Source organism: Anarrhichthys ocellatus, unplaced genomic scaffold (genome assembly GCF_004355925.1).
Source record: "Anarrhichthys ocellatus isolate YVR2014 unplaced genomic scaffold, GSC_Weel_1.0 scaffold6, whole genome shotgun sequence".
NCBI lineage: Eukaryota > Metazoa > Chordata > Actinopteri > Perciformes > Anarhichadidae > Anarrhichthys > Anarrhichthys ocellatus.
Genome location: NW_022280036.1, coordinates 8,857,877 through 8,867,211, shown reverse-complemented (window position 1 = coordinate 8,867,211; position 9,335 = coordinate 8,857,877). Strand labels below are relative to the sequence as shown.

The 9,335-nt window shown below is 42.2% G+C and overlaps 1 protein-coding gene across 1 annotated transcript in view; it reads right to left on the bottom strand.

Annotated features, from left to right (window-relative positions):
- zfhx3b (zinc finger homeobox 3b) overlaps nucleotides 1-8,126 on the bottom strand; it is a 286,091-nt gene extending 277,965 nt beyond the window's left edge. The window contains exon 1 of the mRNA XM_031846039.1: nucleotides 7,928-8,126. The gene's annotated coding sequence lies outside the window, so the exon portion shown is untranslated. The remainder of the gene's footprint in view (nucleotides 1-7,927) is intronic.
- Between the last annotated feature and the right edge of the window lie 1,209 nt (nucleotides 8,127-9,335).

Below are 9,335 nucleotides of genomic sequence, written 5' to 3'. Positions count from 1 at the left end.
TATATATATATATATATATATAAGAAAATTAAGGCTTTTGTCTCCCTGCAATGATTTTTTTCCTTTTCAATTGTATATTTTTAGGTAAATATATTTCAATGGATATATAAAAGCTGTGACAAATTTTACCAAAATATTTGTTTTGGCCTCAAAGGCAAAAAACATTTATCTTTTTTTTACGGAAATTTGTATTTCTGTCAAAACAAGAATTGTGTTCACATTTATTTGACATTGAAAAAAATCTACCATGTTTATGATTTACAAGAAAAAGGCTTTACAGTATTAAAAAAAAGGTGTTATTCAAAGATATTTTAATTGGTAAATGTTTTTTGTTTTTTTACAGCAAGCAATGCTAATTAAACGTATCTTTTTACAATTATGGCATTCATGAAAATGATGTCTTCATTCAACTTTGTGTTTTCAATGAATGTAAATTGTGAATTCAATGAGTACCATTATATCAGGATATACAATAACAGTGAAATGCAAACATGGATGCTTCCGCGTCAGGGAAATTCTACAGAGAGGTCATGTGACCACCGTGCCCATCCACACAGTAGCCATTCCTCAGACTATAGTGTTATCAGACAAACAGCGTCCCTGGAACGTTTGGCATTTTGATGATCTCTTCTCACAAAAGAAAAGGCATAAAGAAAGAAGATTTTTTTTAAATGTGCTCCTTCACCCCACTTGTTTAGGAGGCAGCCAGTACTTTGCTTCTGCTTTTTAACAGAACTAGACCAGCTCTGCCCTAGTGCAAAAGGATCCTCCATTCCGAAAGCCATATTCATACACTACCAGGCCTCACTGGGGGTCACTTTATTGAGGTTACTGTGCTCTGCACTACATAAAAAAGAGGAGATTGAGGGATATTAATGGTAAATGTGGCATAGTTACTGCTATAAAACCCCTTCTTTGCCCTCCCTTTTTTCTTTGTTTGGCCAGAGGAGCTGAAGGCTTAGGGATAAAGGTACTGCTCAAATCATGAGACAGGGATAAAGCCAGGGAGAGATAGCGAGCTCTGACCCAACGACAGAGCAGTGGATAATTAAAACACCCAGGGCCCCCGAACTGCCCTCATCCATCTCTCCCTTCCATTTCTCTCCTTTTTCTTCCTTCGCTCACAGATTTAGCTTCTCCCTCCTCCCAAGAAAACACACATACACATTTGTACATTCTCAGATAACAAAACATACAAGACGTCACAAATGCATTTTGAGATGTTGTTGGATTTTCACCAGTGAGATCCGCCGATGACTGGTCCTCTGGGTAAAATCTACAGAAGCGGAAGCACACATCACTCCCACTGGCTCTGTGCGATCTGTTTATTTTTCATTTGTACATTTTTGAGGATCATGAATGATTCCTGTTTTTATCTGATTACTCCCAGACAGTCTGCCTCCACTGCCTCATAAAAACACAAAGGATAGCAACAAAATGGCACACAACCATGTAGTCCTTTTCATTTAACAAATGTCCCACTGCTTTTGCTTATATTTCATTCATTTCCTATTACATTTATTGCTGCATTAATATTGGCACAATTTATATCGATAAATAAATCTGGAAGAAGGATATTATTATTTATAAGATGCAGTGAAAGGGTTGGCTTTTCAACTAAAATAGATATTCATTCTGTTTGGACAAACATCAATTAAAGATGAACGGAGAGGAAATTAACCAGAACCTATGAGAAAGGCATGCATGTCAGAAAGAAGATCAGAGGGTTTCTCCACACCACCATAAAGAAAGAAAAAAAGAAGACAGCCATGTCTGTATATCATCTATGTATATAACAACCAAGCGAGGGACAGGCCATGTGTGTGTGTGTGTGTGTGTGTGTGTGTGTGTGTGTGTGTGTGTGTGTGTGTGTGTGCCTGCTTATGTCAGGTGATCACAATGTTCCAACCATGAATTGCAGCTGCTAGCCATGCTCTTGGGCAGGCCACACTGCCCTCTCTTGGTGGCTCCACCACAGTGCTGCTAGAGACTAAATCAATACAATTAGATCATCAAGTTGATTCCTTTCTTCCATCTTTTCTGCAATTTAACACTCAAAATACTCCATGTTAGTGTATAGACTAGTGCATGCTGCGTCCTTATGATTCGCACACATGTCCTTTGCTTATATACTTGATGAAGTGAGACCGACTGGATGGGCTGGTTAAAAGAGAGCTGGGCTCCATATGATTTGTGTGGTCGTTGACCTAGCACGAGAGAGCTGCACACAGCGTCCTATGAGCAGCCAGTGAAAGAGGATGTGTGAAAGCAGCGCTGTGACTGGGGAATAGCAGCTCCAAAGGACCCCCACACATTGCCCAGACTGAAGTCATTACCAGCGGGCCTTTGATTTCCACATGCAAAAACCTCAGGTCCAAGACCAATGTGTTGCTCGCCTAGAGTATACGGTTTCTACCGCTGTGTTCGTGTGTGTAAGAATGTATGGCTGTCCAACCACAAAAGGACTGATTCGGAGAGAAAAAGGGCAAAGTGCTAGCACTGATGAATTTTGAATGTGCTGAAGATGATTTATTAGAGCACTTAAAAGATGTGTAGGATGTCCTTCACACCCGGCTCACCCTCTAATAGACCCCAGCGTGAAATGACACTGTCTTCACTAACCACCAAAGTCGGGGAGATTTCTTTTCACATTCATACAGTATATTCCTAAATACAATATGAGTATAGTGTATATGTGTGAGGGTACAATCAGTCTGGGAGGTATCTGCTTTCTGCATGATTGAGATTTTGTTAGGCTGCAGCTAAAGAGGCCAGGAGAGGGGTCAAGGAGCATGAGAAAAAAATCACCTGCTGTTCACTGCCCCGCTTGGTCAACTGCAAGGTTCGTCTGGCTCGCTCACTCCATGTGCGTGCGTGTGTGCGTGCGTGTGTGCGTGCGTGTGTGCGTGCGTGTGTGCGTGCGTGTGTGCGTGCGTGTGTGTGTGTCTACCATATCAGTGACTTTTTTTTTTAGACTCAGAAATCATCAACACAAAAAAACGCATAAAAAAGTAATCAGTTAAACAAAGCTTTGCTCATCCCAACAAGGATCTCGACTCTCTGTCCTTCAATTCTAAAACCACCCCTTTCTCTAAGAGTGCTGCGCCACACTTTAGGCATACTGTACCAAGCTTAAGTAAGCGTATTGTCTTGTTTAGCACTATTATCTATTCATATAAGGTTCAGATAATTCACAATTAGGATAGTTACCAGATATAAAGAGTGGTTAGTGGTAAGTAAACAATGGCTATAATGCCAGGGGTCTATAGACATAAAACATCATTATTTGTATGTGGTGGAACAGTCATGTTTGAGAAAAGGAGCAACACAGCAAATGCCATTTTCAGCTTGGATTTACAGTTCCATGAAAAAAATGTTTTAACTGAAATTCTTTGCTTATCCTGTTACCAACATTAAAATATATAAAACAAGAGGCTGATTGGGCAGTTTACATTTAAATATGGAGAGAAATCAACAGTAAAAAAATATATAAGCAACAATAGGTTATATATGTGGTATGAAAGAATGACGCATATATGCACATTTATTTTTCAATATTTATATAATTCTGAGTGACACCAGTGAAGTTGTGGCATCTCAAAATTGAGTGAGGGGTATACTGGCATCTACCAGCCCTCATGGCATGCAGTGGCAGTCAGTAGTGCAGCTCCCTGCACACCTGACTCTGGCAAAGGGTTAAAGTCAGCGACAACGGATCTAGCAGCTTTAGTCCCCAGAACAGCCAGCTTACACAGATAAGTGGGCCAGCCTGGATAAGCCACACTAAAGTATTCTATTACAGCGCCAATTACCCCTTGGTAAATAATATGGGGATGTAGAGGAAGCTACTGACAGGAAGTGGAATGTGTGTGTCTAAAATAAAAAGGGAGTCTAAATAAAATCGTATTTCCTTTTGTTTCCCTAAATAAAATGTAAAGTCCCAGACATTTTAAGTTAAAACATAGGACATGTTTGTTTTTGGTGGGGGAGTTCCTCAGAGTTATTGCATATTCAATGGTATCTGCCTCATGATATCAAGCAGGTATCACAGCCAGCAGGTGTTTCATCACCCCAGCCGAATGCAGCCAAGCCCTGTGATCAGGCCTACTGTAAGCCAGGCACTAGCTGGCTGCTCTCCAGTGGGGCCTGAGCAGCCTCTTATAGCAGACATCCAGAAACTGGGTTCTCTAATAGGGACAAATTGGCAATGTCTGTGCAGGCCGGTGCTGTGTGCTAGGAGCTGTGAATTGATAGTGATGCCTAATGATCCCCCTGGGTAGATCAATACCAATAATCCTCTTTCCTGCCTATCCTCCTCATTGACTATTGAGAACCTGGAAGAGCCGAGGAAAACTGCAGCCCAGAGTGACAGGGCCAGGAGTTCAAGGCAAGGGCTCCAACTCCCGCACATGCACACAAACTTTCACTTTCCACACACATACGCACAGAAGTGCAGTCAAAAACCAAAACAGAGCCCAACATAGGCCTTTTATCACATCTCTCAGACACTAACATAATAACTAAAGACCACAGAAAATCCAAGCTGCGGATTACAGCTGCACATTTGCAGACAGGTGAACACAAACATCCACATGGTCAAATAAATACAAATGCATGCCCCAATCACCACAGATACTCACAATCAACAACATACCCCACAAACTGTAAGAATCAAATCAAAGTGTTACGATTCTAATGTACTTAGTGATCAATATGTGTTTTCCCTTTATGCATTTACAGTATTAGAGTGTTCAATTTCACTGGCCAGTGGGGCCTACCTTTTACCAATTATTGTAAAGCACTGTAGCCACAGGCTCCAAAAACTTCAATTGAGATATGTTTTTTAACAAGGCAAATTTGTCAGTAACACAATTACACGCATATTCAATATGTTGCTGCGCTGTTCAACAAACAAATACTCAATCCTGATTCACAAAATACAGCTTTATAGAGATCACAGCCAGTAATAAATTATTTTTTTCTTTGATGTGTAAAGGAGTTCCGTTATGATGAAATGTGTACATTTTTTCTGATAATTTTATTATGATGAAAACATATTTTTACTGAAGGCAAAAGGGAGAAGCTAGCTGTGAAACTCAGGATATGTTGAGCAGTGCAAGGGTGAGGTGAAGCATGCAGTCCCAACGGACTTCTGTGTGCACGTGTGTGTGTGTGTGTGTGTGTGTGTGTGTGTGTGTGTGTGTGTGTGTGTGTGTGTGTGTGTGTGTGTGTGTGTGTGTGCGCGCGTGTGCGTGTGTGTGTTTAAGCTCTGCAGTCATAAAGCCTCACATCAACCTTGTGCACCCCGTGGTCGGCAGCTGATTACTCCCACCAAACACATCCATACACTTTATCCCAGCTGTCACAGTGCATACTCATTACCCCCTGCACCAGCCAGCTGACTCCACACAGCCACACCCGCATGGACACTGCTCCGGGGCCACACTGGGGACGGCTACAAATCATAAACTAGAAAATTACGTTTACAAATGTTCTGCTTTCTTTCTGAATTTACCATTAAACTGTTACAATGTTGGTGAATTTATAACTGGAAATGTGATTCTAAGAACACATCTAAATACACTTTTTGTCCATCAAATATTTAAAAATCACCTAAAATCTATATCTAGCTTGTACCATTTCAATAATGACTTTATTTAGACTTTCTGTAGATAAATCTATAAATTCCATAAATATTCCATTGACCCATCATGATGTCTTCATTAACTATTGATTTTGGTGTCAATCAAGTCAATTCTTCCACCCCGGGAAGAACCAAATCATGACCAAATAGAAGAGACAACCATCAGGTGAGCAAAGCTGAATCTGTGTAGTACATCTCTAATCGATAAGAGCGGAGAGAAGTAAGGTAGTGTGAATAACACAAAGTTTAGTGAGATGAGGGATGTACCTATCTCCTCAACAAGCTCCGCACTACCCTTCTCCTCAATGGAGGCAACTATGCCCGTTGTTACAGGTAACTGAGGTGTGTGCGGGCGTGTGTGTGTGTGTGTGTGTGTGTGTGTGTGTGTGTGTGTGTGTGTGTGTGTGTGTGTGTGTGTGTGTAGGGGGATGACAAGAGTGACACACTCCAGCTCCCGTCACACAGTAGGTGTTTCTCCATAGAGACCCAGGTGTCGTGTGTCAGATCTTTTCGGCTTCATAAAAACACTGCGTTAGCCAGTGCATCAATCGATGATATACTCCATACGGTTTTACTGCTGCCACACACAATCACTTTAGTGCTGTGTGTTAAAGGCCATGACAATTTAGATCAAAGGTACCTAAAACCATACCACATTTATATCGTTTTTATTTTAAGCAAAAAATATCCCTAAAATCCGGCAGAAGACACACAAATGTAAATAGACAAAGTATTGCCAGACCATGATGAAAAGAAAAGTAGGAATAAGGGAAAAAAGAGAGAGAATGGAGATGAAGGTACGGTAATCATCCCTGTGTGATCCTCTAACCCCTATCTTGAGTGAACCAAAATGTGAACAGATTTCATTTTTTTTTTTTTCTTCACACACCTCTTCAAACGGAAAAAAGCAAGGGTTAGTTGAAGAAAAATTAACTTTTTTACTTCTATTGAAAACTACAAGATGAAAAAAATAAGTTCTCTCTGATTTTAAAAAATTATATATATTAGAAAAATAAATCACAAACACAACAGCAATTACAAACCTACATCAACATTTAAACAGGAACATTAAATAAAATGTAATGCACTGTTTGCCAAGTGGATTTGTGGAGATTTAACAGGCGGTAATCAGTGAAGATGGTAACAGTTAAAAAATATACATGCAGCTGAAATATGTAAATATGATTAAGCTCACTGCAAACTCAAACAAACGATGTAGTGTTGTAATCAAATCAGGCGGAAAAGGTTATTTCAATCAGCGTTTCTGAAATGAGTGTAACAGAAAAGCATGACAGTGTCTCATCCCTACCTGTTCCTCTCTTATTTGCCCCGCATCCCCCTGTCCCTGCCTCCCACTAAAGCAAAGTGCAGCGCTTAAACAGGAGCATTTAATTCATTACATCATTATGTCATCTCATACTAATCTGCGCAGTGGCCTCCACTGCTTTGACATGCAAATGGTTTAGAAAAAACGTCTGGGGAGGTATAGGGGAGGAGGGAGGGGGCAAAACAGCAATCATCACGTCTTGTCAATGGGGTGAAAATATGCCCTGAAGCTGCTCTACCATTTTTTTTCTCCCTTCTCTTTAACTGTATTTTTCTATCCGTCTTTTCCCCCTCCACTCTTCCCCTCCCTGGCTCTCCTCTTCTCTTTCTGTATCTTTGTCAGTGAATGCCCCAAACAAAGCAGCGGTGAGATCACACCAAACGCCGGCAATCTGTTGAGGATCAGGCTCCCTATGGAGAACATATAAACAATAAAGCGTGTGGCGCACACTCACGTCGAGACCCCTCCCATTTACACATGCCCCTCATCTGCATATTCACAAAAAGGCCCCTCTGGCTTTCCCTCATCAGCAAATCCCTCCCCACAGCCTCATCAGCACACGCCGGTTTGACTACGGAAAGGCAGGCGGGCTGGCAACGTGTGCCGGCTGGGACCACACACCCACATCAAGATGATACACTAATACACACAAATGCACAAAATCAATTTTTGCACATGCGGTATACAAATGTGCAATGGCAGAGTAAACAGAGAAATCAGATAGAGAGTGAGTGAGATCTGGTGATGTGAGCACTGGCCATGCTCCTCTAATTTCCACCCCTCCTTCCCTTCCCCTCCCTCCCCTCCTCCTCCTCTCCTCTCGTCTCTCTCTCCTCTCATCATCAGGTACCTGGTGACGAGCGGCCCGTGATAATCCACAGCCTCTAACCAATCAATCAGCAGCATCGTAATCAGCAGCGTAGAGAGGGAGAGAAAGAAAAAAGCCCATAACTTACCCTGGGTCGCCTCCAGTCTGCTCAGCACAAGTAGAGGTCTGGTCAGGGCTTTGGCTGCAGCTATGTGGACTAGTTCACCAGAAATATGAGGAAAAACTCAAGATTCTATCCTCAAGCCTGTTTTTTTGTTGTTGTTGTTTTTTTTATCTAAATTGATATTTTTCACTGCATCATAAACATGTAACCAACATATAAAGCTCTCCCCCCTCCCTTTTCCTATTTCAGTCTGACTCTCACTCTACCTCTCTCTCTTCCTCCCTCTCTCCCTTCCTGTCACTCTCTCTCCCTATTTCCCTCTCTCCTCCCTCAGTGTCTGCCTGTTGCAACAGTGTGGACATATACACACCATACAGTGAAGATATATTAAGAAGCATGCATCTCTGTGCAGGAGATAGAAAAGGCTCTCTGGTGTGATATCCTGCAGATCTGCTGGACCCTGTGTGTCTGTGTGTATGAGTTGAGGGGGGGGTGGGGGGGGGGGGGGATGGGAGGGAGTAGAGAAAGCAAGGGAGGGTCAAAGCTAAATGTTCTACAAAGAACAGGGGGACTGAATTGACTTTTTTTTTCTTTGAATCAAACACATACTCCCTCCCTCCTCTTTCCATTCTATTCAATGCCCCCCCCCCCCCCACCCAACTCCATGTTACCCCCACCCCATCCCAAATCTTCCTGCTTTTTTCTGCTCATAGGCATTCCCTCTCCAGACATCAGCATCCTTTGAGGGGGTTAGCTGTCTCTAGGAAGAGGAAGAGGTAACGCCGCCTAGCAGCCTTGTACATTTTGCCTTGAGGGTGAGATAGCTGAAAAGCCATGTGCTATCATCATTTTTGAGGTGTGCAGGAAAAGTAAAGACAAGAAAAACATACTGGTTTTACACAGCTCCCCAAAAGATCTGATGCTGAATTTAGCATAGGATTACACAAAACCTCTCTTCTGAACCTCTGAACAGAACCCCCATTTCTACAAACTCTGTGATTCCTCTTCTCCTCCTCACCAAAGAACGAGATGTAGAAACTCCATACAACCTGCAGCTAGGGCATGGTGCCTATGTTTAGTTCTACAATTGAGCTCAACCAAACAGGCACACAGAGAATGAAATGCAGCAACATTGCAACTGTTCAAGGAATCTCTCCATGGAGATATTCCTACGAGAGTACACATGCACACTTTATTTTTGTATCCCTGTACATGCAAAGAGCTCTGACTGACTGCCCTTTTGTATCAGGGTGTCAGGAGGAGATACTTGAAGCTCCAGACAGCACATAGACCAGATGAAACCTGTACACTTTGGAGGCCCTACTGGCCTCATGTAGACAGGAGCAAGGTGCTGGCTAAGTACTGTAGCATTGCGCCGAGAGGGAAAAAACACAGCCCAAATGAAACATAACGATGCCCCCCCCCCCCCCAA